The sequence below is a fragment of the Neopelma chrysocephalum genome, unplaced genomic scaffold (assembly GCF_003984885.1).
Source record: "Neopelma chrysocephalum unplaced genomic scaffold, ASM398488v2 Primary Assembly neopelma1_138, whole genome shotgun sequence".
In the NCBI taxonomy this organism is placed as follows: domain Eukaryota; kingdom Metazoa; phylum Chordata; class Aves; order Passeriformes; family Pipridae; genus Neopelma; species Neopelma chrysocephalum.
Genome location: NW_020897800.1, coordinates 4,709,567 through 4,735,905, shown reverse-complemented (window position 1 = coordinate 4,735,905; position 26,339 = coordinate 4,709,567). Strand labels below are relative to the sequence as shown.

The window sequence follows — 26,339 nt, the reverse complement described above, 5'->3', positions numbered from 1 at the left end:
AGTAAACGACTTACAACCCACTTTGCTCCAAGAAGATAATTTTTCCTTCGCTTTGATGTTTTGTTTGGGGGCGAGGGAGGCAGTCACCGCGTAGGCTCGAGGTTTGCTTTATCTGGCGATGCTCGAGATCCCATCCCCGCGCTCCCGGCGAGTCCCGAGCCCCGCCGGCGGCAGCGGGACCCGGGATGGATGGGAAAAGCAGAGCGGAACACCCCCGAGGGGAGCCGAGCTGAGAGGCAACACACAAAGTGTGTTTGAGGCAAATATTTGGACAATCTCAAGGCTTTGTTTAAACGAAACGTCGGCTGTTAATAGCCGACCCCGCAGGGAAAAGCGGATCCTCCTGCCGAGCGCAGATTAGAGCATCGCTGATGGGGGGACCGCAAAGTCAAAGCAGTCCCGAGCTCTGGAGTTTTTCCTCGTGTCCCGCTTGGAAGAGCAACAAATTGAGCAGTTCCTTCCCCAAAAGGATGAGCTTGTGCCTCCCCTCCATGTGGTTTGGCGTCGGGAATGGAAGAGGTGCCCCGTGGTGCCGGGGCAAGGCTGGAGAGGGCTGGGTTTGGGGCGGTGCTGGATGGAGACTTCCGTGTATAATTCAATAAAAAATGCGGGAATATATGGGCTGGGAGATTAACACCACGTCGAGGCTGTTCCCTCACCCCTCCAGCCCCTCTGTCAGACTTCACAGGAATTAGGAATCAGCACTACATAGATTGTAATAATTTTTCCTTTGATCTTGCTTGTCCTCATCCCTCTCCCTTTCACACCCCCGGTTTTGATCTCTCCTGTAAAGTGTTTACACCCCTCAATTATTGTAATTACCTGTAGGAAAACCAGGAACATGCTGCCAAACCCGTGTAAATCCAAGGGCTTTTAACCCTTTCCGTGCTGAGCAGCCCTGGCAGTGGATGCCTTGGAGCATCGTGGTGTCCTGCTGGGTCCTGGCTTTGCTGTATTAAATGTGTTAAATACTGCAGGTGTTGCACAAATTGTTCAGGTTTTAGCTGATATGGGAGGGGATAAAATAGCTTTTGCTCCTTCTTCTCCTCTAATTCCCCCTGTCTGTCCCTGCACCTCCTCCTTATACTGAGGAAGCACGACCTGGAAGTGGTTCTTCCTCAGCCCCAGCTGGTGACTGTTATCCTTTCTCATTTGGGATCTCTTTCCCCTCTCTTTGGCTTATTTATTTATTTCTTTGCTGCTCATGACTAAATCCCTTGGACACTGGAACAGGCTCTCCAGGGAAGTGGTCACAGCCCCAAGACTGCCAGAGATCAAGGAACATTTAACCAACACTCCCCTGGTAGGTCCTTCCCAACTCAGGATATTCTTTAATTCTATAATTCTTTAGGCTTTTTGGGGGGATGCTGAGCTGGAAGTGCCACTGGGAGATAACAGAAGCAGAAACTGATAATCATGAAATATGGAGCTGTAATTCCATCACACCGAGGTGGGGAATTCCCAAAGGGAAGGGTGTTCTAGGGATTGCTGCAAAGGGGGTGGGTTCAGCAGGACCTGGTGGGGGTTTGCTTTGTGTCAGCTCCACCCAAGTCGGGGGCAGCTGGTTCCCTGCATCCCTTGATTGCGGCCGATGGAAGAAATTCAACTACAATCCAACATTTCCCAGGCCCTGGGAAAGCTTTAAGGCTCAAGCCCTGGCAGATGAGCCATCCCTGCAGGGAAGTGCTGGACTCAGGAATTCTGTCTCTCCCTGAATCAGATGGAAAACAGGGGGGAAGCACCGAGCACCACAACAGGTCGTAATTTCTCCCTCTCCTTTTAATCCCTGATTTCGGACAAACACCGACCCAGAAAGGGAGAGAAGAGGAATTAAATTAACGAACACAATTTCTCCCTGTCATTGCACTCTGACTAATGAGTCTATTTCTGGGTAATAAGAAGGAGCAGGAAGTGACAAGGCACTGTAATGAATTAGTGGCCCAGAACCTCGTTAGTCAGAATAATCTTTCCATGAAAGATAAACGATGCAAACATTAATTATGAAGCCGCTGCGGAAATGCATTTTGTTATTTGGCATCCCAAGACATCCCTCCAAGTTATTACTGAAGTGAGGTGCTTTAGGAAACAAAATAAAAGGGATTAGGAAAAGAAATGGGGATAATATGTCGGGCTCCAAGCAGGATCACCTCTGTGAGGTGCCGCTGGAGGGGAGCAGCCGGGTGATTTCCAGGGAACAGCACAGATTTCCAGGGGTATCCCTGTCTGGCTGGATTAATCATCCATCTTGCAGTGATGCCTGTGGGTGCCTGCCAGCCCAGAGCTCCACGCCAGGAGAAATGCCAATCCAAAGAATTGCATCCTAAGGGGGTTTAATAATGATAATAATAATAATAATAATAATAATAATAATAATTTTTTTAAAAAGAGGTTTGGGAAGTAGTATTTGGATTATTCATCTATGTCACTCTGCAAATGGGGGTTGCAGGGTTTTGGCCAGGAGGGTTTTGGCGACCAAGCTCTAACTGTAGCTTGGTCACTGCTGCTTTCTGGTTTAAAATTTGGGTAGGTACATCCCTGTGTGAGCCAGGAGAATGCCTTGGATTGCTCTGGAGTTAGTGGCGCAGCAGAATCTGAAACCAGGCTGGAATTCAAGGGGGAAAAAAAAAGCAGGAACACATTTTTTTAAAAAAATATTAAAAATTATATAGATATTATATGTATGTCTTTATATCTCATGAGGGAATAAGGAGAATCATTCCACCCCCACTCTCCAGCTACTGCCTGCTCCCACCTCCACTGTATTAGTGCGGCTTGTCCCAATTTTCTGCTTTGTTGTTTTTATTCCCAACGTATTCCGGAGCTCTTCTCGCAGATTTCAAAGCGGCAGCGCCCGGTGCTTGGGCGCGGCGGCGGCTCTGCCTTCCAGCTGCAATTACTTTGCAACACAACTTGGTCTGGTGAAGTGTCTTTCGTTGGCAGCAGCTGGGGAAAAAGGTTTCGGGGATCTGGTGGGGCTGGGGAGAAGGGATGGGAGAGGAATCCAGGGAGGGGTGGAAGGAGAAGGGGAGGGATGGAAGGAGAAGGCAAGGAAGAGGTACCCAGGAAGGGATGGAGATGAAAGGCAAGGGAGAGTGTCTGGTGAGGGATGGAAGGAGAAGCAGTGGCTGCCTCCCGTTTTAACCCAGCAGCATCACCAGTGCCACCCTGTCACCTCCCAGTGCAGCTGCCAGGGTGGGTGGGATGGATCTGGTGGACGGGATGACCTTCCAGGGCTCTGCTTTCTCCTGATGCTCTTCTTGGAGGATTTTTAAGTCAGGGCCGCGGGTGACCAGGTTTAGTTTTGATGCCCTGGGCGGTTTTTATCCAAGGAGCAGAACGAGTCAGGCACTTGCACTGATGCTTTTGCAGATCTTGCTGAGCACTTCCAGCGTTGTGTAAGGGTTATTTTGTCTCTTTGCCTCCCGGATCGGAGATCACGGGCTGTTAATGGGAAGCAATAGTGGTGCTTTGCCTTCGCAAAGGGTTGCGAGGATACAGCATCTGTAATTACGAGGTGCTCAGAAAGTGCCGTAATGGGGCCAACCATGTGTTGTGGCAACGCAGATACTTCATAATAATATCTGTGCTGCTTCTAAGTGTCTGTCTGACCGTGTTGGTCCGGCTCCAGCTGCTTTGCTCGGAGATGGGTCCAGTCAACACAACACAAAGAAAAATAAATCCAATACCCCAGGTGTAGCTGTGCACCAAGAGGGTGTTTTGGGGGCTGCCTCAGATTAAGTCACGCCAGTTCAACTCTTTTTATTCTGTTCCCCATCTCGGCGGTCCGTGTCCAACCTGCTTAACTCCTGGGGGTGGGAATGTGATGTGGATGGCGACGTGAAAGCCCTCTGTGGTTAAGAAGCTCGCTGGTGATCCCAGTTATCCGGTCCTGTCCCAGCACACAGCCTGCAGCAAATCCATAAACATCTTTTCCTGGAGGCTGAAACACGCAGTATCCCCCTGTCTCTCACCCAATTTCTTATGCCAATATAGAATCTGATCAGAAAATCCCAGAATGGTTTGGGTTGGAAGGGACCTTAAAGATCATCTCTTTGCACTCCCTGCCATGGGCAGAGACACCTTCCGCTAGCCCAGGTTGCTCCAAGCTCCATCCAACCTGGCCTTGGACACTCCCAGGGATGAGGATGCCACAAATTCCCTGAACAACCTGTGCCAGGGCCTCTCCACCCTCTCAGAGAACAATTTCTTTTGTGTATCTAACCTGAATTTCCCCTCATTTCAGTTTGAACCCAGTCAATGAATGATCTCAGCTCATCGTAGGCCCTCAATCAGGGCGTGAAATCCGCAGTAATCATCACCATCATCCTCTCTGTTGTCTCATGAAGGGGAGAGAGCAAAGAAATAACCCCGACCTTGTCTGTTAAAAACGTTGTTATTGTTTTCCGTCAATTGTTGGCTCGTTCTGCCGGTGCTTGAGTTAAAGAGAGAGGGAGAAAGCGGCTGAAAATAAGCTGAGAAATGACCGTGTTAAAGCGCTTCTACCGCAGCTCAAGGACTCGGGGCCGAGTAATTAAGGAGCCCAGCGCCCCCCGCACCCGGGAACCGTGTTTCTGCCTCAGGTGCTCCTCTGCATGTTCAAAGTGCACAGGACTGGATCAAACAGGATTTACTCCTTTCTGCAAGGGCTGCCTGACGAGCCGGGATTATGCGCTGGGAAAGCACCTGATGAGGAATGAAATGAGACAGGGCGAAAAAGGCTCCTTAGAAATACCGGGAAGGGAAGGGGAGGGGGAAGGAGGAAATGAGGATGTTGTCCTGGCTTCATGGACAAGGTTTCAGTTACATTGGCTGTGAGAGGGGGGCTTGAACCTGGAATTCCCAGACGGGATCCTGACGTGCTGAGTGAGCCGGTGTCTTCTCCTGTAATGTTCCTGCTGTGGCTCTCTGCCTTTTCGAGCCCTTCTCCAGAGCCCTGGGAGTCCAATAAAGCAATCTCTGATTTCCGTGGGTTGAGGATGGAGCCCAAAGGAAAAATGTGCTGAATCCCCGGGAAGGAGGCCACAAGGGGAAGGGGGGAATCTCTGCAAGGAGGTTCAGGACAAACAGCCCTGTGCTAAAAAACAGCACTGCCACATATCCTGGGGATGCGTGTATCCCATTTCCCCTCCTGCTGCCCACCAGAGGGTGGCAATTTAACTTCTGGATACAGCTGGAGGTGGGATTCAGTGCGGGAGCAAGACCTGGAAGGCGCTTGCAACCCTCCCAGCTGGGCTTCCCGTGCCAGTGGCTCCCAAAGCACTCACGTGCTGCCGGTTGCCTTTCGCAAGGAATTGTCATTTTGGAGGCTTGAAATCCCCATCAGGAGGTTGTGTTTTCCCTCTTCCCATCTCTCCTTCATCCCCCAGCCCGGTTTTCTGCCCCCCTGGGGTGGCTGATAAGGCAGAGCCGAGCAGGGAGCACAGCCTCCGGGAGATAATTGACTTCGTGTGAGATCCGGGGAGAAAACAAGGGAAAAGGTGTTATTTTACAACCTTGGTACTCCTGACCCCATTGGAAATAAATACACACATAACAGCCTGAAGAAATCGGATGCTGCATCTAAAGGAGCGGCAGGGAGGGGACCGCGGGGCTGTGGGGGCCTCGCCCGGCTCCGGCGGGTACTACAAGGAGTCAAATGCTTGGGAGGATGCGCGGGGTGCTGGAGTATCCGAAGGCAGGAAGGGAGCAGCCCCGTTTCTCCCATTTTCCTCCCCACCTGCCTCTGCGGCGCCAGACGTGGCACTGGTGACACTGGTGGCACTGGTGCGGAGCTGGAGCGGTTTGCTGTGCTCTGGCGGGGGGGTTCAGAGGGAGCTCAGCCCCCGGTGGGATGCAGGAGCTGAAGCAAACCCCCCCATATGCCACGGTCGGGCTGTTGCACCCCCAGAACGCGAAGTTTTGGCATCGACACCCCCCCGCACTAACAGTCCCCGGCCCAGGTGGGTGCTGAGGGTGCTCGGAGACGGCGCTGCGACCCCCAAGCACTGACTGGAGCCCCGCGGGGGTCCGGGGCACCTTGGCTGCCCCTGCCTTCCCCCGGCCCTCTCTGCCATCTGTGCCAGGGTCGTTAAAGGTGTGAATTAGTGCTTGTCGCGGGCGCTACTTAAAGGTAATGAAGTTTACTTGGCTGGCTAAATTACCAGCTCTCTTTAAATGGCCCTTTTTTCCCCTCATTACTATGCAGATGTATGCTAATGCGATGGTCTCCAAACACAACTTTGATGACCTTCTAATTTTTATTTATTTATTTACTTGACGAAGCAGTTTTGGCTGGCGGTGTAATTTAATTAGCGTCTCCATTTCGGAGCCTGCCTGGCACGCAGGGGGAGCGGAGTTGGGGCTGCAGAGGGGTCCCCCAAGAGGAGACTGGGGGCTCCCCCCCGCCCCAAATGAGAGTCGTAGAGTCCCAGAATGGGTTGGGTTGGAAAGGACCTTAAACCCATCTCGTTCCACCCCCCTGCCATGGGCAGAGACACCTCCCACTGTCCCAGGTTGCTCCAAGCCCCGTCCAACCTGGCCTTGGACACTTCCAGGGATGGGGCAGCCACAGCTTCTCTGGGCAACCTGGGCCAGGGCCTCCCCACCCTCACAGGGAATTCCTTCCCAATATCCCACCTAAATCTCTCCTCTTTTAGTTTAAAACCATTCCCCCTTGTCCTATCATTCCACGCCCTTGTAAAAAGTCGCTCTACCTGCTTCTTGTGATCCCTCTTTAGGTACTGGAAGATGCAGGGGGAAGGGTCTGGCGGGTCTGGACCCCCCAGGGGTGTAATTAGGGAGTGACCGTGCATTGGTGGGGTTAATGACATGGAGTTTCTGGGGTGGTACAAAAGGAAAGTGCTGAAAATAATCTAAAAAAAAGGAAATTTTTGCATCTGGGCTGAAGGAGGGCACTGCAGGGAGCATCTCCTGCAGGCAGAGCCAGCCCGTGCCAGCTGTCCCCTGCCCGGGTGGCCGCTGCCAATTCAGTATCTGGGTGTGGGGAGCAGCTCCGGGGACAGACCAGCCCCAGCTCTGGGGACAGGGACCTCGAATGGAGCGTTATCACCTCCTCTTGCAAAGCGTCTGCCTCCTGTGATGAATCGCAGCTCGGGAGGAGCCTCCGACAGCTCCGCTGATAGATCTGGAATTTCTCTGCTGCGAGGGAACGTGAGGCACAGCAATAATCAGGAGATGGCTTGGGAAATGAGGCGCTTGGACATGCAGGCAGTGACTGAGTGCCCGCGGAGAGGTTTGAGAAGGGGCGATTTCCCAAATTCTCCCCTTCCACTGGATGTCTCCTTTCCCCCCATCCTTCTCTCTCATGCCGCTTTGCCCCTTCCCATTCCCAACCCTCCTGCAGTCCTCTCGCATCCTCCCTCCCTCTCTCCCTGCCCGTGCCGGCTGTGCCGGTGCTGTGGGTGCCCTGGGGTGCCCAGACACGGCAGCTCCAGCTGTTGCTGTTTAGGTAGAAGTGTTTACATTTGTTTAGCACAAAGACGCCCCAGAGATTTCCCGGTTCATCCACAAGCCGAGCGGGAGGGCTGAGTGAGGAAGTCTGTGAAAGGAATTCGTCAGCAAAACCACCCCCAAAACCACCCCCAAAACCAGTTCCCGGCTGTGTCCTCGGCTTGGAGGAGCAGGGAGCGGGGCTGGGTGTCCGGCTGGGGGTGATGCTGGAACCCCCAGCTGGGGCCAGGCAGGACCTTTCCATGTTTTCTGGGTGCCTCTGGCGTGTGACCAGGCACTGCCAGCTCCGTGGTTCACTTGAGGTGTTCGTCTTCCCACCGTCACTCCCCGAGCCTGCCACGGGGACAGTCATAATGATAATGATAATATTAATAACAAGAATCGTGCACTGGCAGTGGGATTGCAGCCTCTCCTGCCCGTTTGTTCCGCCCGGTTAGAGGCTAATGTGAAACCCGGGGGAGGGGACCACAGCCCTGAGGGACCTGGCTAGAAGGAGGCTCCCACAGCATCCTTCATCCTCATGGATCCAGAGCAGGGATCTGAGCAGCTCTGCACACGTGGATGTTGGTGGTGGCCAGGGAAAAGCCTTGAAACATCCAGTGGGTGCCAAGTGTGATGCCCATGGAGTGTGGGGACACAGGGCTGGGTCTGAGGGCTCCCTCAATGTCCCTCTGGACTTCCCGGAGCTCTCCAGCTCCAAAGAGGATGAGATGCCCACACCCCTCTCTCAGGTGCTGTTCGAACCCTGCATCCTCTGAGCAGTACAAGCAAACAGCCCCGTGCCCGGTGGGCACAGAGGAGGCTGCACACCTCCTCCCGGCCTCTCATCCCCCCGTTTTGCCCTCGGCCAGCAGCTGGAAAGCACAAAACCGTTTAGTGGAGTCTGGTCTCCCTCCAGCCCGGGGCTGGGCCAGGCCGGGGTGCTGGCAGCAAGGAGGTAGTTCAAACTTTTATTGGCGTATTCATGTCCTCCGATTGACTGATAAACTGGCTCCTCATTATGTTTTTGTGTTCTACTCGTCTTTTTAATTAGCCTAAGGGCCTCATTAGCAGCAGCAGCAGCAATGACTCTGTGATCAGCCTTGCCTGGCATCCAACCTGCATAATGTCACACAGGCAGCACGCGGAAGGGTTACCTGTGAAGGGGGCAGAATTGCCACTCTCCTCCCCAGACCCTGTCCCCAAGGGAGGGGACATGGGGACAGTCCTAAAATGGGATGGGGGGGAGTGGTGGTGTCGCCTTCACAGTGGGATGCTGCAAAAAAAAAGAAGGTGCAAGTGTTGAGATGCTGCTCAGAGCTTCTGGGTCCTCTGCTTTGCTCCTCTCCCAATTCATTATGGGGTTGTGGTTTAAGCCCAGCTTCCCTGCCCTCATCCTGACCCCTTCCCCTCCTCCTGCTCTCAGGGCAGTGGAGGGTGAGGATCTCTCTGGCAAGAAAGGCTGGAAGTTGTTCCCATCCTGGGAATTGGGGACCTCGACTTCTGCCCCTGACTTTGCTGGAGGAAGCCCAAAGCTCTGGTGCTGTGCAGCAGCCAGGGAAGGCACTGCCTCAGCAGCCAGCTGGTGCCCCCTTGCTCTGCCTGTGCCATCAGGCAGCCAATTAGCAAGAAATTAATATTGTGATTAGCAAATATTATGATTTTCTATCTGAATCTGTAATAAGCTGATTATTCACTCGTGAGTGGAAGCTGCTGCTGTACATGGGGCTGCCTTTCCCACACTGGGATGGGGCCGGGCAGCATCCTGGGCCAGGGGCATCATCCTGCCTGGGACACTGGATGCCACCCCAGGGGCTTGCTGGGCTCCATCCCCAGTGGGAGCAGTGCCAGGAGGGAAGCAGGAAGGCCCTGCCTGTGCAGCAGCAGGAGCAGGCAAGGCGTGCTGCAGGAGCATGCAGGGCTGTGGCTTGTCAGCAGATGGCAATGCCCTCCTGCAGCACGGCAAAGCAGCCTGGTGGCACTTTGGGGACATCAGGGGCTGCTGGAGACCACCCTCCCTGGGCAGCACTGCCCTGCCTGCAGCAGCTGAGCATCCTGCAGGGAGAAACAGGCTCAGCGTGGGGGGTGAGCTCTGGTTCAGCATTTTCTGGTGTATGTGGTCCCTGCTGCAGCTCCACGTTGGGCTGGGACTGTTCTTCCTGCTCTTTGGAGCATCCACTGTGCTCCTCCCCAGACAGGGTCACAGAATCATCAAATGGTTTGGGTTGGAAGAGACCTATAAAGGTCATCTAGCTCAACCCTCTTCCATGGGCAGGAGCACCTTCCACTAGACCAGGTTGCTCCAAGCCCTGTCTGACCTGGCTGTGAGCACTTCCAGGGATGGAAAATCCACACCTGCTCCGGCATTTTACCCCTGGGCCTCAGGAAGGACTCGCTGTGTTTTCCCTATCAAGGAGTTTGCAAATATCTGTGCTGATGGAGGACACACTGGTGGACATCAAAATCTGCTTTTCCTTTGCGTGGATCTCACGGAAAACATCATCCAATCGGGCATTTATCCTTCCAGAAGACATTGGCGACTTCGCTCCCTTACAATTCCCAGCGTACTGATGAGGTTTGACCAGAGATGATTTTCCTTGTGTTGTTAAAGAGAGAAGTTTTCCTCTGCTTGGGGAAACTGAGGCACTCCCAGTGATTTCTCAAAGCCAAGGAAAAGGGGCATGGGAAGCAGGAGAAGAAAATGAAGTTTCATGGACTGAAAACTGTGTGTCCTCCCTGAATCTTTTCTGTGCCAATATGGGACTGCTCAGTTCAGTTTTTAAAAAAAAACCTCCTTGAAAGTGGCTAAAATATGAGTATTTATGACCATGTCCTGCTCTGGGGCTTCAGCTGCACAGGGGCCAGGTCTGAACTGCCTTGGAAATGCGGGTTTTTATTCTGCATAGCTCTGTACTTGTGAAATGATCCGGCTGGATTTCAGTGGAAGGAGTGGGATCGCTTCGGTGGGATCGTCGGTGGAGAGCTGAGCACTAGATGGCGAAAACGAGCCGTGTAAGAGGCCCGTGGTCCTCACCCTGCATCCTCCCCGCTCTCAGCCCATCATCTCGGCTGAAGATTTGGGAAAAAAGAAGAGATAAGTTGGGGGAACGTGATTTCTCGGAGCGCGGCTGCGACGCGGAGCTGCAACTCCTCCCTGACCTTGAGCATCCTGGGGCCGGGCTGCGGTGCCTGTGCGGGTGCTTTGGCTTGGCCCTCCACCTCTTCTGCTCCCTCCTTTGCTCTGTGATCCTGCCTGGCTGGCGGTGAAGCCCTTCTGTCCCCACTTGCAGGGCTCTGAGGACTGACAGAACTCATTGCAGCAGTGCAGGTGCTGACGGGGTGGGAAGTGGGAGCAGCGAAGGGCTGCTGGGAGAAGGGGTGAGGGGATGTTCTCCGGTGCTGCCGGACATGGAGTTATCCTGGGCTTCCCAACCCTCTCTGTGGGAAACACTGCACCCCTAACGGGCATTGTGCCATCCCAGCCCATCCCAGGGTGTCTCCACTGTATCCCCAGGCTGGATCTCAGGGATTTTCCTTATAGGTGTGGGTCACTTCTCCAGCCAGCGCCACATCATCCCTGGCCCTGTGCAAACACACTGACCATTCAACACGGCAGCATCATCTCCTCTCCTTCCTCCTCCTCCACCTTCCTCCTCCTCCACCTTCCTCCTTCCTCCTCCTCCTTCTCCTCCTCCTCCTCTCCCATCCCACGCTGGTGTCACAGGATTTCTGGATCCCCGAGGCCCATCCCCTCCGTTTTGGGAAGCAGCTGCCTGGCTGTGCCGGGCAGAGCCCTCCCCAGCTCCCGCACGCCGTGGGCAGAGCAGGCTCCTGCTGGTCAGCCATTTGTTTGCTTTCCTGCCATCCGGCTCTGCCGAGCTGGAATTGCTCCTGCTCGGAGCAGCCTCTCCGCACGTGTGTTTACGACCTGTGCCTCGGGCGTGTTTTCTCCCGCCGAGAGTTGGCCGGGGCTCCTGCAGCTGCTTTTCCTCCCGATGCCAAGTCTGGAAGGAGTTTGTTGCATGCTAAAGCACGACAGCCCAGCCCAGCAGGAAGCAGAGGCAGAAGCGCCGGCTCGGGGGGAGCTGCGTGCCCGGCTGTTTGTCTGTCCGCCCACGGAGCCTTTTCCACAGCCTCTTCCCAATTCCCTGATGCTCCCACCAACATGAGGGCCGTGGAAAGACAGGAGTCAAGTCCAGGTTGGGTGGAGCACTGAGCACCCTGGTCTAGTGGAAGGTGTCCCTGCCTGTGGCAGGGTGTGGGAATTAGATGATCTTTCAGGTCCCTTCCAGCCCAAACCATTCTGGGATTCTCGGATAAGTCAATGCCAGCTGGGAAGCCAAAGGGATCTGTGGCTTTTTGGAGCGAGCTCAGGGGAGCTGACATCACCTGGAGCAGGAACTGGGATGTCTGCACAGCAATAGGGATTTCAGTGGGGTGAAATGAGAGTGGGTGCAGTGAGGAGTCCTGGGGTACATGGCAGTGGGATGGGAGAGGTCCTGAGGTCCATCTTTGAAGCACACACTTATCCAGGGAATTTATTTTCTGCTGTGGATTTGCCACAGTGTGGAATTTAGCACTGAGAATTTCAACTTTCTCCCCTATTTTGGGTTTAAATTGCAATTCTCTTGTCTGCTGCTTTTCCTGAAAATCTTGAAAGCGTGGATCCAAACTCCCCTGAAGGCTCAGCAGTTTGTAAAACACATCAAACCCTCTGCCAGACCACACCAGGGGAGGTGACCGTGGGCTTGGTGACGCTGCTGGAGCAACACCAAGCAGCCAAGGGAGCAAAAGGTGACTCGATGGGGACGTGGGGCCTCTGATCCAGGCTGAGTTAGAGACACCAGCCCTGTAATCACTGGCAAAAAAGGGGATTAAGAAGGGGCTTCGTTGAGGGCTTACACATTTCTGAAGGGAATTGAGCGGATTGATGCCAGGAGGCTCTTTGAGCTCGTGTCAGATTAGAGGCACAAGTGGGCATCAGTTTAAGCCAAGACACTGCAAAGCAGGACATTAAAGGAATTTAGGTGAATATACATATATTTTAAATATTTTTCTGTGTGCTGTGCTCCGTTAATCTAAGTCATTGACTACCCAAGGCAGCAGTCAGAGTAATCAGTGCAAATGACTTTAAAATGAAGCCAAGCTGGTAATTAGGGATAACAAATGTCATGTCAGGAAAGCAGTGACTTGGTTCAGCAGCGCTGGAGCTTTGCAAAGGTTGTCTGGACCCCGTGTCCACCCAAGGAGTGAGAAGGAAGAGCAGGAGAAACTGATGATACAGAGGATGTTGGACCATGCTATTAGTGCCCTACCCAGCTTTGGGTGGGTTAATTCATGGGTTTGGTGCTCTCTGACCACTTTTTTTGGGTTGGTTTCAGGGGGCTAAAGGACCTTTACTTGGAGAGGAAGCAGAAGGCTGAAGAGTTCAGCCAAGGAGTAGCTGAGCATGTTGACCAAAACACCAAGATGACTTTTAGCTGGCTGTCAGTAGGCTTCAGAGTTACCATCTATTGGTGGGAACACATGATAAGACATCTGACATTCGGCTTAGCCCTGAATCTCCTCTGTCTGTGCTGTAATTCAGAGCCAACACAGACCTTTTCTGAAGGGAGGGATGATTTTTGCATGTTTGTGAAGTGCCCAGCAGGGCCCCGATTCCAGCCCTTATCTCTGGGGCTCGCTCCAACAATAACAACATCTGAGAGCCTCGCGCTCTGTAATGGCTGTTTTTACAAAGTCTCTTCTAGTGGCGTTTTAATTTTATTTTTTTTTTTTTAGAAGTTGCTCTGTGCATAAATTGAAGGCACTCACAGGCCACAGCCAGCAGCCCCCTGGAAAGTGTCACCTTCACAGTGACGCCGAGCGTGGCGCTGACAACATCGGCTGTCGGGGTGAGGCGCTGGCAGATGGCACCGTCCACTGGGACAGAGGGAATGGGAGTGAGAAATGCTGCAAAGAAATGGCCAAAATAAGCCCCAGTCCACCCAGGAATCTGTGTCTGCTGGGAGAAAGGGGAATGCAAGCACTGACGGAGGAGGAGGAGGGTGTAACGGGCCGCCTTGGGCCCTCCCAGCTGGTGTTTGCCAAATCCATGAATGCAGAGAGTGACAGGACAAGGGGAGAGGGTTTTACGTGGAGAGAGGGCACAGTTAGATGGGATACTGGGAAGAAATTTTTCCCTGGGAGGGTGATGACATCCTGGCCCAGGTTGCCCAGAGAAGCTGTGGCTGCCCCATCCCTGGAAGTGTCCAAGGCCAGGTTGGATGGGGCTTGGAGCAACCTGGGACAGTGGGAGGTGTCCCTGCCCATGGCAGGGGGTGGGACTGGGTGGGCTTTAAGGTCCCTTCCAATCCAAACTATTCTGTGATTCCATGATCCTAATCCCAACCAGCTTCCCAACAAAAACAAGGCTAGAAGTAGCCTGGGAATGTCTTTTCTTCCTCTCCTTTCTCTTTCCCCCTTCCGTGCTCATTCCTTTCCATGTCTCCAGCAGACATCTAATGAAGGGAAGGCATTTCTCCTGGCCAGAGTGGAATGTATGAGGCTGTTTGCCTTCATCTTATTACTGTTAATGGAAACCCATAGAGATAAATCCTCCTGGCTCGTGATGGAAGCTTACCTTTAAATATTGGTCATGCAGGGTGAAATATGGGAATGCTGAGTCCAAGGGAAGGGGAGGCACACACGGCACCTGCTGCAAACCACAGGGCTCGATGTGCTCCTGTGGGGATTTTAGGAGTGAGATGCAGAGATGGCAGCTCTGGGCTTGAACTTTGTAGAGATAGAGGTTCAGTGGCTGCTTTTGTGGATAACGAGGGTTTGGGCACCCCTTGGCTTGACCCTGCAGCCACGTGGGGCTGGTGGCCCCGTGGGTGGTGTCCTGGGGCTTCTTCACAGGCTTTTCAGCCCCCCCCTGTGCTGGGTCAAAGGGGACAATGGGGCAGGTGGAGCCTCACCCTCCCCACACCTCTGAGGGGTCACCCAGAGAGGTTGGGAATCCCCATCCCCGGAAGTGTCCAAGGCCAGGTTGGACAGGGCTTGGAGCAACCTGGGCTAGTGGAAGGTGTCCCTGCCCATGGCAGGGGGTGGAATGAGATGAGCTTTAAGGCCACTTCCAACCCAACCCATTCTGGGATTTCTGATCCCTCCCTGATGGCCATTTCCTCTCTGGACAGCAAAGAGAAAGGAGGAGCTGTTTCCCAGGTCTGTCAGATCTAGTCCTGTTAGTATTTAATTTTTTTTCCCCAACAAGCCTTGAACTCCCTGGCTAATTAAATAGCAAGTGGCTATTAAGCTGATGCCTAGGACTAAGGTTTAATAAGGCAGTAACAGGCACTGTGTATTTGCACGTGTGTACCCAGCCTGAGGTGGGAAACCTCAACCCAGGTGCTCTTTAAATAGTCAATAGTTATTTATTAAACATGGGGCAGCTATCCAGCTAAAGTTAAATTAAAGGCCTGGCTGAGAGATGAGCTTGGATTTAAAGTATTAAAGGGTTAGCAGCCTAGCCCAGCATGCACTGGAATCCTAAACCTGGCTCCCTAAAACTGGAATAGCAGAAGGAAGCAACACGCTGCCATTTAATCTGTGCGAGGTCCCTGTTTGCTCTGCAAATACCAGCGAAGGTTAATGTTTTTAAAAGTTTGGAGCTGGCTCCTTTCCCTCTGATGGCAGTTTGGGTGTGGAAAAGTCCAAGTGAGAGCTGTTCTGGTGGTGCTGTTTCCCACTGGAGCCTTCCAGCTCCTCTGGCTTCCTCAGCGTGGAGGTTATGGAAGAATCATGGAATGGCTTGTGTTTAAGGGACCTTAAACATCATCCAGTTCCACCCCTTTCCATGGGCAGGGACACTTTCCACTAGCCCAGGTTGCTCCAACCTGGTCTTGGACACTTCCAGGGCTGGGGCAGCCACAGCTTCTCTGGGCAACCTGTGCCAGGGCCTCCCACCCTCCCAGGGAAGGATTTCTTCCCAAAGAGAACCCTCATTTCTCTATGGGCTTCACCAAAAAAGTGATGCTCAATGAGCTACAGGAGTAGGGGTATAAAATACCCCAGTTAAGGTGGAAAATTGTATCCATGGGTGGATGGCACCTGCTCAGAGTATGGTATTAAATTATTGCCTCAACACCATTTTCCCCTTTTCCCATTCCTTTCCTTCCCTTTCCACCCAGGGAATGCTCACTTATTTTTAATTCCATCTTTCTCCAGAGGGGGATGGGATGGCTCTGTCCTGTTCACACTTGAACCAGATGCTTTCTGACATGTGGGGACTTGCAGACCTCCCCCCGTGGAGCCACTTTTCCTCGGGGTTTGTCTTCCCTGCTCAGGCAGCTGGCAGGGAGCTGGTTCCCAGTGAGTCAGCTGGGCATGGGAGCACCTCCCTGCGTGTCAAGAACTTTGCTGCAGTTGGTTCAGCATTCCTCCAGGAGAAAAGGAAAGGGGGGGAGTGTGGGAGTGTGGAAAAGAGCCTTAACTGCTGCTGTTTATCCCTCTTATTTTCAGTTCATTTTATGCAGCTTCAAACACAGGCGACACTCACCCGGCTCCATTAATGGAAAATAAAGGTCAGGGCTGGAGGCACCGGCGCTGCTGTCCCTGGATCCCACGTGGTGTGTGGTGTGAGGGCCACAGCTGCAGGGTTTTCAATTTGATTCCCGTCTGGGGGAAGAAATTGGGGCTGAATTGGCCCCAAGCACTGACTCCCACCAGCCCAGCCCAGGATGGGGACAGGGCCGGGCAGGAGGGGTCCTGGTCATTCCTCAGTCCAGGCTGGGTGTTTTGCAATGTGTCTCCTTGAAGGAATAATATGGCTAAATCAAAGAGCCAGTTCCAGCTCATGGGTCTGGTGCAGGGATTTGGGATAATGTTGGGCAAGTTGTGCCCCAAAACCTCACTTGCCCCAAAATAAGGCTGTTAACCTTCTCCTTAGGGGGGATTTACTGGTGTTGAGGGCTCAACAAGCAGAAGGTTCTTTGCTGGTGTGCTGGTGGTTTCAAGGTAGGTTCCTCCTCTTCCCCAAATCGTACCAGGAGCTGTGATTGGTGGGAATATTGCCAGTGAGAACTTTGGGCACAGGTTCTGGCACTGAGGCTCCTGGACTCCACCCCTGTGGGAAGCATGTGTGAGAAACATCCTGAGGCTCTTGTCCCCTCACACTTTGAAGGTCCTTTGGCCTGTGGATCCCATCTCTTCACACGAAATGAGGGAACCCTGTAGGTACCTTTTGGGGTTTGCCTTGTTTTGGTTTTTTGTCTGGTTTTTTTTGGTTTGTTTTTTTTTTTTCCCTGAAATTCACTGCTGGGCTCTTTGCAGGGCAGCAGGAGATGCTGGAGAAATGGCTCTGTTTTCCCATCAGCTGATCCCAGGGCTGTGTGGTGCCTGGGGCTCCGATGGCCATCTCACCTCACTGTGCCTCTCACACCTCACTCAGCTCTTTGCTTTACTGCCTTTGCTGTGTAGAGCTGACCAAACCACAGATCCTGAATAAAAAAGTCAACAGCAACAGGCTGGAAGGAGCTGGGTGACAGCAGCTGGAGCAAACCTGGCGGGGAGCAAACCCTTCCAGAGCAGGGATTTGCCCTTCCTGCCTCCCACCAGTGCTGGATAACTTACACAGGGTAGCCAAAAGCTGGTTTTGTATCTTGTCTTTGCCTTCCTTTGTGGCTTTTCCCCCTGGTTTTAGCCCTGTGAGGCAGCTCTTGCCTCTCTCCCTCATGCACAGGGCTCTGTGATGTCTCTATCAGGCAGTGGCTTTGCTGAGCATCCTTCCCCAGCCTGGCACTGCTCCCTCCTTCCCAGCTCTCCCACAGTGTTGCTACATGACAAAGTCCTTCTGCCCCTGCCCTCGGGCTCTGTTCTGCAGCTCTGACCCAGGGATGGGGACAGGGGACCTTCCTTTCCAGGCTGGACACAAAATCTGTGGTGCTTTATTCCTTCCAAGGCACTTGCCCATCGAGGCTTCCCTGTGGTCAGGATGCTTCTGCTTTCTCACATCTCCCTCTTGCCTTCTCTCCCGGCTTTTCCTTGCATAGGCTCTGATGACTATTCCAAGGATGCTCCAAGGAGCATCTCCAGGACCTCTCCATGGGCAGCGAGCCCCGGGGCAGTGGGAAATGCTCTTTAGGACCAGCAGATCCTCCTGTTTGTATTTCAAAGCACCAGTGGAGTGGGACTGGGATTTTTGCCAGAGTCTTGCTAGAGGGAAAGTTTTCTCTGGCTCAGTTCACACAACGAAGGGTTCTCTTTTCTTTTCCCCCTCTGCTTTATTCTGATACCTTTTTAACAGGATCAGCTAAATAAGCACATAGAGTGTACCAGTTCACATGCCCCTGGAGGTGAGGAGCCACTGCAGATTAAAGTATTTTTTGTGATCTCCTAAGCAGCTGTATTTTATATGCTGGCCCTGTTTTGCTGATCCTATTAAAGGGTATCATGAAACACAGCACCTCATGGCTATGTATGTTTGGCTTTCTGTGAGTAGGGTTTTGGTCATGTGGTGGGTCCTGTGCCCTGCCTCAGTCCCTGACTATCCAGACCCCCAGGCACAAGGTCTCTCCTTGAGCTGGAAGGGGATTTCCATTAACTCGGGACCAAATTCCATAAGGTCCTTTAGGAAAACTCATCCACCCACACCTGGAAGGTCACCCTCTGCTTTTCTGGAGCAGCTGATGGCCTTTTGGGGTGGAGGGAGCTGTGACAGTTCAGGGGTCAGGCTGGAAATTCCTTAATCCCTGTGTGGGATGCAGATCCTGTGGGCAAAGGTAGGGGATGTGTCCTCTCCTCTCTACCAACTCCCCCATTTCTTGGTGGTGTAGCTTCATTAAACCCCTCCAGTGATCCCCAGGTGCATTATTGCTCTTCCCAGCACATGTCCATCCCCTCCCTGTTTCCATTGCAGCCCTTAGCCCAGGGGCTGTGTGGGGATTTGGGGAGTCAGCGTGACCCAGGGATGAGAGCCATGGATTTCCCTGTTCTTGCAGTGCTAAAAATCCCAGCGCTGATCCCAATACTCAAAACCAGCCACCCTGAAAAGCCCTGCACCCACAGCCCCCTGAGCCACCTGGCAGCTCCAGAGGAGCCTGCCCAGGGCCCCCTGTGCTAATGAATCAGGACAGTAATTAATGATCATTGCTGTTTGTGGTGAGGACTGTGAGTGCTGTCAGTGCTGACTGCACTGACAATTCCCAGGGCTGCTCCCACATCACCCTGGCCAGTGGGAGAGGAGGAGGAAGAGAAGAAGGAGGAGGAGGAGGAAGAGGAGAAATGATCATGATGCTCGGGGCTGGCCAGCCCAAAATTGCCCCTTGGCATCACCTTGCTGAGCACGGGAGTGAGCGGCAGCAGCTCCCTGTGGTGCTCCAGTCACTTCACCCTCCTCCTCCTCCTCCTCCTCCTGGTATCAATCAGCCTGTTGGAGCTTCCCCAGATGGGTCTCACTTTCTGTTCCATCTCATTTGACACTTCATCAGCTGAAGACGGCAGAGAGACATGTCAGCTCTTGAGATCCATCCCCGACCTGCCACAGGGCTTGTGCTCCTTGGCAAGAAATGTGATTATTCTGGTTTGAGGGGGAGATTTCTTCAGTGTTATCTTAGGGGAGGAAATCACAGCCCCCATCACATTTCCTTCCCCTCTCCCGGCCTGGCAGAGGCTCGGTGCTTATTCTGGCCCCATGTAGGGGTGACTGTGCTCCTTCTTCACCGAGTTAAGCACAAACTGATACTTGCTGTGTGAAAATCCCAGCAGCACAGGTGAACTCATGGCCAAAATAGGGGAAAAGCCCTTTTCTTCCTTTATGGAAGTTCCCTGAGCATGGAAATCTCTCCTGGAAGCTCTGATACCTCCTTGGTGTAGAGGGAAAGGCTGGGCAGTGGTCAGCTGCCAGCAGGTACAGTTTTACTGCTCCAGGGGCCTCGTACCTTCCCATTCCATCCTTCCAGATTCAGCCAGGAAGGTGCTGAGCCATGCCCCAAATTCCCCCAAGATCCAGCTACTCATCCCTCTCAGCAAGGCCCTCACCTTGTGTTCCAACTGCTGCCTGGGTGACATGGCTGCTGGGAAGAACTCATGGCAGAGGGAAGAACCCACTGCATTTTTCCATGTTTCCAAGGTTTTCTGTGTGTGTGTCAGTGTCCCATAAACAGTAACAATGGGCATTAAGTTTTGAAGGGAGAACATGAAATCTAATAGGTAAATTTGCTTTTCCATGCAAATTCCTTAGGAAATTACCCACAGCTCAGCTTTCAGTGGGTTTTGTGAGGCCCCTTCCCACGGGGCTGTTGCTTCCAGGGGCTCAGTTCTCCCCCATGGAGGTGGGATGCCATCCCTGGGCTCTGCTGCAATCGGCTCAAACCAGGGGGAAAGATGTCTTTGGAATTGTTGGCAGGTGGAGGAGCTAAAGGAGGTGAGGATTTAAGAGCCTGGATTCCTCCCGTGGCGTGCTGGGGCTGTGACTTGTGATAACGCCCCAAGGCACCGACTGAAATGCACGTCATAAATTAGACCCAAAAATGTGATTACTTTGTCGCTTGGAAGACAAATGTGTGTGCCTGGGGAGTAACAAAGCAGGTTTGATTTGTTGTTGTTTTTACTATGTTTACTATTATTATAACTTATTCCAAATTATTCCGGTCTGAGACAGAGAGGAGACGGTAGCTGGCAAAGCTCCTTGGAGAGGGTGGGTTTGGGGAAGGAGGCAAATCCTAGAAAGCTGAGTGTCGTGGCATGGAATGGTCTTGGTTATCTGGATGCTGGTGGGGGAACTGGGAAGGCCTGGATAAGGTCTGGATAAGGGAGGGTGTTAAATGGAGCTGGTGCACATCAGCTGGAGACCCAAACCCAGGAGTGCAATCGCTTGGAGGGTGGGGAGGCCCTGGCACAGGTTGCCCAGAGAAGCTGTGGCTGCCCCATCCCTGGAAGTGTCCAAGCCCAGGTTGGACAGGGCTTGGAGCAACCTGGGCTAGTGGAAGGTGTCCCTGCCCATGGCAGGGGGTGGAATGGGGTCATCTTTAAGTTCCCTCCCAACCCAAACCAGTCTGTGGTTCTATGGTAAAATAAATCAGCGACAGTCATCACTCCTCTTTTTGGGACAGAAAGCTGAGGCGGAGCATTCTTGGATACTTGCCCACCCTGGGTAACCTTCAGCTGGGAGCTGAGTCCTTGCCTTTGGATCCAGCTTTCTGCTCCATCCCTCCCTCTGAGCAGCATCACCCAGGGATCAACGTGCTCCCAAGACCCTACAAGGCACCCACCAGGATGACTGACAGAGGATCCGCTCTTGTTTTCTCCCCCGTAGGACAGAAATCTCCAAAGAACGCTCCATCTCCCATCATTCCTGACTGGGGAAAAAAGAAATGGAGCTTCTAATACCCGTCTCCACAGGAATCTCTAATGCTAAAGAGCTTAGAGGGAGCGCTCATGACTTTGAGAAGAGTAAAAGCCTCCCTTGTCCCCTAAGCGGTGTCCGGCTCACTGAGCCAACACGCTCTGATAACGTGGCAGATGGGTATTTCTAGCATTTGTTTTGATGATGAAAGTGTACATTGTGCTCAAAGATGCCCCCAGGACACATTGTTCTCCGGATAAAGGGATGAAAATTAAAACTAAGTTTCCTAGGTCAAAAGGACGCTCATTAAACCATCCAGGCCTAAGAGGAAAAAGAGGGGGAATAAAAAAAAAAGAGCCAGCTACCAAAACCCAGCCCTTTCCTTAAAGGAAAGTGGGTCTGGAGGAACTGTGTGGGACCAGTTTGTTGTTTGCATGTGTTGGAAGAGCTAATTTTGGATGATGATCCTGGTGCTGTGCACATTGTCCCCTGTTAGGGAGCAGCTTTGGGGCCAGAGGGGCAGAAAACCCTGGGGTAACTCTGATTTTAGGGTTGTATCCAGTGAGCTGGGTTGGAATCCAAGGTTGTGCCAGGCAGGACAAGGCAAAGCCATGGTGTTTAATCCAGGGAGAAGATGTCAGGATTTGGTTCCCTGCATCAACAAGGTGGTGAGAAGTCGGAGATGAGCTGATGGTGGGAGAAGAATTGCAGGAATGGGATCACCCATCATCGTGCTACAAGGTGTGTGTGGCTCTGTGCTTGGAAAAAAGGAAAAAAACGGGGAAACTGGAGGAAAATGCAGATTTCCTGTAGGTCTGGGTCCAAGCGGGGGCTGCTGGGCTTTGCCCTCTGCTTTCCAACCCTCTCCTTGTTGAAGAACAAGCCCCTAAAGAGCCACATTTCCCTGGGAGAATGGAAAAGCACCACGTTGCCGGGATGGAAACGCCAATCAGTGGGAGCAAGGGGAAGAGAGGAACAGCGTGTGGCCTCTGCAAATTGCAGGAAAAGTGACACAGTTATTCAGAGCCTCTTGGGGAGGGAGGGAGCTTTAGTGCTTTACACGGGAAAAGTGGTCTCAGATCCCTTTTATATCCACATTATTGAGCCAGCACGGGCAAATCGTTGCCCATTTGTGTTGCCCCAGTTTCCCCAGCTGTTCAAAACGGGACTGATTTTTACCTGCTGCCTGGCAGGGGTGTGAGAGAAGCTTGGGTTGTTCTTGCCATGCACTTGGGCATCCCTGGAAAAGTGATGCTGTGGGAAGGCAGGGCCATTTTGGGGCTCACCAGCGGAGTATCAGCCACCCAGCTGTCATATTTAGGCTCTAAATTGTTGTTATCCCCTTGGAAAATATGCAAATACCAGTCAGGCCATCCAGCAAATAATCAGTGTTTGTTATTCACATTTAATAGGTGAATTAATAAAAAAACCATGTTTTGAAAGTGACCTCTCCCCTCCCTCCCTTTCCCCCCAGAAACAGCCCTAAACCAACAGTCCTGTTTATTTGCTGGAGTGTCTCTTTTGCAGCTGTATCTCTGTGCCTGCTGCTGCCCTCGTTTGGGACTTGATTTGCCCTCCAGAGATCAGCAAAGAGCATCAAACGACATTTTATCTCTCCCCTTTAGATCAAGGGAGAAGATCAATAGATGAGGGCTTTTGTTGTGTTTTAGGGTGGGGAGCTCTCGCTTCTCCTTAAACGTTTCCTGCCTGGAATCAAATTTGGGACTCTCTGCCCAGAGTTAACACCAAATTCCTCCTTTCTCCTCCCCAAAACCCACATCAGAATTATGGATCCCCTCGACAGCAAGAAATATCCCAGGGCCATGGGGTTTTTCATTCTTTTCTCCATCCTCCACCAACCCCCATTTGTATTCTGTCATTAAAGAGGCTCCCTTTGATCTGGAAATTAATTTCCAGATAAACTCAGCAGCAGGCAGTTTGGTGGCACGAGCTAAAATGATGCTGTGGATCAATCCCAAATTCTGGGACAACCCTGAACACCCCCCCAGCACCAAATGCAACAAGGGTTTGTAGGATTAAACTGGTTTATGGAAAAAAAATACATAGATAGGAATGTGAATCTATATATATTTCTTAAAGTTCTGATTTTTTCCCCCCATTTTTCCAACCCTTTCCCTTTGGGGGGTGACAGGGCTTTTCTTCAGGAGCTGCACACCCTCACCCACACAATATTTTCCCATCTCCCAAAGCAAAGCCAGTTTTCCTGATGTTCTGGCTGATAGAAGAGTCCTGCTGTAATCCCAACTTTCCTTTTGCCTTTGAAGTAAGTCTCTATTCAAGGTGGTTGAGCACAAAAGCTCCAAAAGGCAGATGCTGAGTGCTTGAAAACTGGGAGAGAAAGAGGGATAAAATAGGAAAATGCTGTGAGTATATTTTTTTTTAAAATCCTTTTGTATTTTAAGGGCTCTATTCACCTAATGAGGAATTCCTGGGGGAAAGGGATCCCTTCAGATCAGCAACGTGATGGGAAGATGTGGGAATCACAGAATGGTTTGGGTTGGAAGGGACATTAAAGATCATTCTGTTCCACCCCTGCCATGGGCAGGGACACCTTCCACTAGCCCAGGTTGCTCCAAGCCCCGTCCAACCCGGCCTTGGACACTTCCAGGGATCCAGGGGCAGCCACAGCTTCTCTGGGCAACCTGTGCCAGGACCTCACCACCCTCACCAAGGAAGAATTTCTTCCCAATATCCCATCTATCCCTGCCCTCTGGCAGTGGGAAGCCATTCCCCCTTGTCCTGTCACTAAATGCTTTTATAAAATGTGTCTCCACATGATGCTGAAGTGTTGAGTTACTGCAGTTTCAGGCATATTGATAAAAAAATACATCCTCAGAACAGGTACTTAAGTCTAGACTTGCCCAATTAAATTCTTCTTCCTGAGTTTCCAACCAGAGAAAGATGAAAATGAAGTAGAAGGCAAAATTTCAGTGGCCAGTTCCTGGGGGAAAGGGATCCCTTCAGATCAGCAACGTGATGGGAAGATGTGGGAATCCCAGAATGGGTTGGGATGGAAGGGACCTTAAAGCTCATCTCATTCCACCCCCTGCCATGGGCAGGGACACCTTCCACTAGCCCAGGTTGCTCCAAGCCCTGTCCAACCTGGCCTTGAGCACTTCCAGGGATGAGCATCCACAGTTTCTCTGGATGAGTCCATTAATAAATCTCCTTAATGACCCCTCGTGCCTGTGTCCCTTTCTCTGCTGCTCCCTGGGCTCGGGGCCATCGCTGGGAAGGGTCCCTGGACCAAGCTCAGCCTTGGGCGATGCTGAGAACCTTAATCCAGGCCTAAAAGGTGCTTAAAAAAATCCTCCCTGCTTGCCTTTAAAGTGGATTTATTCGTAATTCACTCTCCATGTATGTACTATTAAGGATTTGGGCTCTCAGAGGGCGGTTTTATTTTTTTTTTAAGACATATTATTTTTTTTATTCTTTAAAGGCAGCACGTGAGGGGGAAAGAGCAGCAAAATTCACCTTTAAGGATTTATTATCGTTTCTCTCGAGCAGGTATTTACTGGGGGCATTTCTCTGAGGAAATGACTGTCGATTATAAAGAATAAAATAAAATAATAATAATAAAAAAACCCCCAAACCTCTCTCCTGAAGCCAGTAACCTTGTGGAGTGATGGATTGTCGTGCTGAAAGTGGAGTGAGGGAGAAATGGAGACGGAGAGGAAGAAATGTAGATACTGTAACATACTCCAGGGGGTCGGGAAAGGGATATGAATTATTAAGTAAAATTAATAATTGAAATAATTAACAGCTGCAAGAGATTTTTTTTGGTCCATCCTCCACATAATAGAGGAGCAATGTTTAGTATCAACCTGGAGTAACCACCAGTAATTTGATGTTAATTAATTCGTTGGCTCAGCATTCCAAGCATTTATGGCTGTTTTCTTTCCTTATAAATATATTAATAAGTTTTAAGTCATTCTACAAAAGTAATTTCGAAAATAATAATAATAAAAAAAAAGTCCTGGCAAATGCAAGTCATTTATTTTTGATCAGTAATTAAAATGGCTTTCCCCCCCATCTATGTACATCAGAGGAAAATGGCTTTGTTCCGAGGAGCTTCTAATTCCTATTCTTCTTCCTCTGATAGGAATCAATAGTATTTGCTGTTTGGGGCCAGATTTATGGATTATTTTTCATTGTGGGCTTTTGGAGTTTGTTGCTGGGCCTCCTAAAGACAAGAGGTTTTCCTTCCCCCAACCCCATCGCTCTGAACCCCTTGGATAATTCAGGAGAGACTGGGCAAGGCCCTAAAGGACAGAGCTGATGATGCATCTGAGGCAGAGAAATTTGGGGAGCTGGGTAAAAGGGGGATGGCTGTGGTTGGGAGGAGCTGAACCCCTCTGGAAGCCCTTCCTGAAGGCAGATCCATCTAGAGGCAGATCCAGAGGCAGATCAATGGGGGGCAGTGGGGTTCATTGCAATCCCAAAAGCTCCCCAACAGGATTGGAGGTGCAGGATGCAGAGGGATGCAGGGCTGCTCCAAGAAACACGTCTCTGGGACTGCTCTGCTGACCCTCAGCTGTATCTGTGGGGTGGAAAGGCCCCCAGCTGTCCCTGTTTTGGACAGTGAAGGTGTCTGACACCTTTCCTGGGTTTTGCTCCCTCTTCTCACCTGCATTTCACAGCCATTTGGTGGTGTCATCCTTCTTTGCTGATGGCTCAGGAAAGGGTTGGTCTGGATGAAGTCCTTGGGGTTTTCCAAGGGCTGACAGCCCCCAAATTGAATCCCAAGACACACTGCTGGAAACAAATTCCCTTTCAGAGCTGAGGGGGCAGAACCAGGACCCTCCATGCTGTGCTTTGCTTTCCACCCAGGGAAGCTGAGCCACACCAATGCACAGGAGAGCAGGGCTTGGGGCTGCAGACACCATTATTTCATCTCTGGATTGCGATCTGGGGCTAAGTGGGGTGGTATTCTCAGTGTTTGGGATGCTCAGTGTTCAGGGTGCTTGGCATTTGGGATGCTTGGTGTTTGGTATGCTAAGCATTCAGGATTCTCAATATATGGGGTGCTCCATGTTCAGGTTGCTCGGTGTTTGGGATGCTCCATGTTCAGGTTGCTCGGTGTTTGGGATGCTTGGAGTTTGGGTTGCTCAGCATTCAGGATGGTCTGTGTCCAGGTGTTTGGGTTGCTTGGCATTTGGGACACTTGGAATTTGGGATGCTTGGCATTTGGGATGCTTGGTGTTTGAGATGCTCGTTGTTTGGGATGACTGTGTTTGGGATGGTTGGAGTTTGGGATGCTCAGCATTTGTCATGCTCAGTGTTTGGGATGCTGGGCATTTGGGATGTTTAGCATTTGGGGTGTTTGGTGTTTGGGATGCTCCTCATTCAGGATGTTCCATGTTAAGGCTTCTCGGCATTTGGGATGCTCAGCATTCAGGATATTCAGTGTTTGCAATGCTCTGTGTTCGGGATGCTTGGCACTGGGGAAGCTCAGTGTTCGGGATGCTTTGTATTCAGGATGCTCAGTTTTTGGGATGCTCAGTGTTTGGGATGCTTCATGTTTGGGATGCTTTGTATTCAGGATGCTCAGTGTTTGGGATGCTCA

The 26,339-nt window shown here is 51.7% G+C and overlaps 1 protein-coding gene across 2 annotated transcripts in view; it reads left to right on the top strand.

Moving 5' to 3' along the window:
• The window catches only part of LOC113975537 (protein CEPU-1), a 353,640-nt gene that overhangs the window by 123,581 nt on the left and 203,720 nt on the right, over window positions 1-26,339 (top strand). The gene's annotated exons all lie outside the window — the stretch shown is intronic.